The sequence below is a fragment of the Danio rerio genome, chromosome 6 (genome assembly GCF_052040795.2).
Source record: "Danio rerio strain M-AB ecotype USA chromosome 6, GRCz13ab, whole genome shotgun sequence".
Taxonomy (NCBI): Eukaryota; Metazoa; Chordata; class Actinopteri; order Cypriniformes; family Danionidae; genus Danio; species Danio rerio.
The window spans coordinates 820,163-825,000 of NC_141026.1; the positions used below are offsets into that span (position 1 = coordinate 820,163).

The 4,838-nt window shown below is 30.6% G+C and overlaps 1 long non-coding RNA gene across 7 annotated transcripts in view; it reads left to right on the forward strand.

The window, feature by feature from the left end:
- Positions 1-822: 822 nt before the first annotated feature.
- LOC141386151 (uncharacterized) overlaps positions 823-4,838 on the forward strand; it is a 304,261-nt gene continuing 300,245 nt past the window's right edge. For all 7 annotated transcript variants that reach the window (XR_015492954.1, XR_015492957.1, XR_015492956.1 and 4 more), the window contains exon 1: positions 823-880. This is a non-coding gene — a long non-coding RNA (uncharacterized LOC141386151). The remainder of the gene's footprint in view (positions 881-4,838) is intronic.

The following is a 4,838-nucleotide window of genomic DNA, read 5'->3' on the forward strand; positions in this document are numbered from 1 at the left end:
ATTTATATTTATATATTCTATAGATTTGTAAAAAATGTTCATTTATTTATATTGATTTTATTTTTTATTTTTTGCTTAAATCTTTTACATTTTTATTTATTTTCTATTTATTTTATTTAGAATTTTATATTTAAGTTTGTTTTAACATTTTTCTATTTACTTCTATTTATTTATTTATTTATAATTTTTTTATTAAATTTTTTTACATTTTTTTTTGTTTAATTAAATTTTTTTCATTTACAATTTTAATATGTTTTATTTATTTCTATTTATTTTATTTCTATTTTTTATTTAAATCTTTTACATTTTTAATTATTTCTATTTATTTATTTTAGAATTTTATATTTCAAATTTTCTTTACATTTTTCTATTTATTTGTATTTATTTATTTATAATTTTTAATTATATTTTTAATATTTGTATTTATTTTATTTATAATTTTTATATACATTTTTTATATTTTTCATTTATTTATATTTAATTAATTAATTAATTAATTTTTCTATTTTTTATTTATTTGTATTTATTTTTTTGTATTTATTTTTTTATTTTTTATTTATTCATGTTTATTTTATTTACAATTTTTTATGATTTTTCGTTTACTTATTTATACTTATTTCTATTTTTTCTATTTTTTCAATGTTTTGATTTTTTTAAATTTTATTTTATGTAGAATGTTTTTAATTATATACTTTTTATTTTTATTTATTTGATCTATTATATATCCTCCCTCTCCATTGTCTTTCTCTTTCTTTCACACTTCAGTAGTGCAGGTGGCAGTAGTGTACCCTTTAGTTAGTTTGCGAACAGCCATAAAACATCACAAGAAGAAGAGAAGAAGAAGAACAACAAACATGGTTGTTCACAAAGTACTGCTCAGGTAGGATATTTCAAAACCGATTTTTCCTTTCAAATAAAGACATTTTGAGCATGCACTTACCATATCTGGGCCATTATGAGTTTAAACAACTTGCCAAAACCATCAGTTCAGGCAAAAAGGCATAAGTAAATCAATAGTTAAAACCTTCAGATCAACACAAGTCTGAAGTGCAATGAGTGGCTGTGTTTATCCAATGGTAGCTTGAAGCAGCGTTACTGAAAAGTTAGCTGAGCGAGGCTTCGTGAAACATTGTGCTTTATACTCATGTTTGCTTTAAATTTGCTCCATATAGTTGGTTTTAGATTGGCACATTCCTTCAGTGACAACCTGTGCCACTCTCCGTATATTGTTTGCCTCACCACTTTGCACTGTGTAATTGACTGTGAATGATGTATTTTGATAGTCACTGGCTGTTGATGTGATTTCACTATTTAAAGTTTGCAAATAACACTTTTCTGAAAGTATAATAAGGAGAAAGTTTAAATGTGTAAATATTAAACTAACCCTACCTCAGTATGGGATACACCACCCTTCGAAGGGCACTTCATAGTGCAAACAAAAACAGCCGCCATATTGAAGTGTCATTCCAAACCAAAGTGCTCAAAACTGGTCACTTCTAAGGGTAGAACTGATGCACACTTCAGGCACCCATGATCATTTGAGCTGGGAGGTTTTATGAGGTCACGCAGAGTTTGACTCTATATAGTATTAATCTATAGGCAACTACTCTAATATTTATAAATACAGTTAAAACGAAACAAAACTCTGCAAACATGCTTTTTCTTGGTTAATGCTTAAATCAAGAAGCGTTTTCTAGACAAGCACACAATATTGTCTTGTTTTCAGAAATAATGAGTCAAAATTAAGTGAGTTTTTCTATAAAACAAGCAAAATAATCTGCCAAAATAGGCAAAGAGAAACAATTCTGCTTTTCTTCTGACATGATTCTTTTGCTCACCTCGTTGGCAGATCATATTTCTTGTTTGCCTGTGTATAAACCTCTAGATAGGGACTCGAGTTTTTAACACACTAGTGCTTTAAAACCATGTTTAAGTAAAAAGATAAATAATAATAATCATAACAACAACAACGACTTTGTAAAACAGTATAATATATTATTATCATTATTATTATTGTTATTATTAATGATGACATTAAAATATTTTGGATGTTTAAAAAAATAACAACAACAACTTTGTACAACAGTATAATATATTGTTGTTGTTGTTATTATTAATAATACAAATATTTAAGACATTTAAAAATAAATAATAATAATAATAATAATTTAACTAAAAAAACAATATCTTTGTACAACAGATTAATATATTGTTATTTTTTGTTGTCATTATTATTATTACAAATATTTTATGTTTAATGAATAAATTAATAATATTAATAATAATGATGATGATGATAATAATAATAATAATAATAATGATAATAATAATAATGATGATAATAATAATAATTTAACTAAAAAACCAACAACATCTTTGCACAACAGATTAATATATTATTATTATTTTTATTGTTATTATTATTATTACAAATATTTGATGTTTGATAAAGAAAATAATAATAATAATGATAATAATAATAATATTTTATACTGTTGTACAAAGTTGTTTTTTTTTGTTGTTAATATTATTAGTAATACAAATATTTGACCTTAAATAAATAATTAATAATAATAATAAAATTAAAAATAAATAAATAAATAAATAGATAAATAAATAAATAAATAATTGACCTTAAATAAATAATTAATAATAATGATAAAATTAAATAAATGAATAAATGAATAAATGAATAAATAAATAAATAAATAAATAAATAAATAAATAAATAAATAAATAAATAAATAAATAAATAAATAAATAACATCATCTTTGTCCAACATTAATGAACTGGTCTTGCTTTAGTTGTGTCCACTGGCCGATTCTCTCTCTCTCTCTCTCTCTCTCTCTCTCTCTCTCTCTCTCTCTCTCTCTCTCTCTCTCTGTCTCTCTCTCTCTCTCTCTCTCTGGCATCCGTTTCTCCCTGGAGCTGCTTTACAATCCCAGCAATGTGAATTTTAGCACGACAGGTGTTAATAGATCCAAAAACTAAGCTGTCGCCTTCACACACGCACAGATGAAAGCACACACTCATTTCTCACACACACACACACACGTGACTGCTGGAGTCGGGGGTGCCACCTGTCCGTCCGCTCCTCCAGGTGGGCGCCAGATAGAGTTTCTCGGTGTAATGGCGTTTTTTGAGCGTATATTGTGGGAACAGCAGATGCTTTCATACTTATCGAATATGAAATCATCTCTGGATCTGAGAACCGGCAGACGGGCTAGACATGCAACAGTGTTTGACATGTTTGAGTGACTCCATGCTAAATAAACAATGCTTTATTAAATAATAAAAGATGTGTGGTCTAGAAAGAGGCATTCAGGAAAATAAATGCGGATAATAGTGGAAATTATGGGAATAATAATAGTGATTAAACATGCAACAGTGTTTCACATGTTTGAGTTAGTCCATGCAGAATAACAGTAATAAATATAGCTGCAAGCAGCAATTGCGGGGCCAAGCAATAAAGAGACCCAATAACAAAGCAGTCCAGAGGCATGCAAGCTCTATAGAGCACCAGATCAAGTGAAACAATGAGTTCTGAATACATTTGAAATTCATTTAACTGGAAATGTCCCGGGAGAAATCCCTTAGCTCATAAGATCCTCGAGCTCGGGGCTCCCTCCCATTTGCAGGGCGAGAGGGGAGTTTGAGCTCAGGTAGATCTGGAGAACTCCCCTGCTGTAGTAGTTAATGAACAGATAGTGATCGCTCTTTAGAGAGAACTACTGACTAGCAGCATGTCTATGGTGCTGATGTGGATTAGTCAATTATCTTAAGCTGCATGTTTTTGGACGGTGGGAGGAAACCGGGGAACTGGGGGAAACCCACGTGAGCATGGGAAGAACGAGTAAACTCCACAGAGATAGTCGGCTGGCTTGGTAAGGACTAGAACCAGTGATGTTCTTGCTGTGAGGCAACAGTGCTAACCATTGGGCCACCGTGCCACCCATCTAGGAAAGGAGGAGGAGTAGGGGTGGAAGGGGGATTCTTCAAAACCAAGATGGCTGTGATATGGAGCTGAGGCTATTTATAGTGGCTTAGGAATCGTCTGATTGGTCAATCATAAATTGAATAATTCAGGGCCAGACATAAGCAATCATAAGCACGAGATCCTTTTGAAATTAGTTTAAAAAATAAACTTCACTGCGTGATCTGTCACTGGGCTGGTACCTTTTCAAAAGGTACAAATGTGTGCATAAAAGGTCCACATTAAAACCTCAAGGGTACATATTAGTACCTAAAAAGTCCAAAAGTGTTCCTCTTAAAATGTTTAGGCACGGATATATACTTTTGAGGTACTAATATGGACCCTTTGAGTTAAAATGTGTACCACAAGTTGCAAAGGAACCACCCCAGTGACAACTCGCGTACCTTTTTTTATATAATTATTTTTTTTGGGTTTTCACCTTTATTTTTGATAGGTCAGTAGAGAATTGACAGGAAAGCATGGGGAGCAGAGAGAGGGGAAGGATCGGCATAGGACCGCGAGGCGGAATCGAACCTGAATCGTCGCGAGCACCGGAGAGCATGTGTCGACCACTTCACCACTTGCGACGACAAGCTCACGTACCTTTAGTTCTGAGAGTGTACAGTGGCATATATTGTATATCTAATTCACTTATTAATGGAAGAAACAGACACATACTAAACCATAATAATAATCAATAATAAAATATATTGCTTTAATCCAGCATTGAGTGAAGTTATTATTATTTTTCAATTAAATTCTAATAACACTTTTAGACCCAGTGGTCAGGTTTGTCGATGTTTGAGCCAACATTGGGTTAAATCTATCTAGCCATTTTAAACTGAGATGTAAAACTTGTATTAG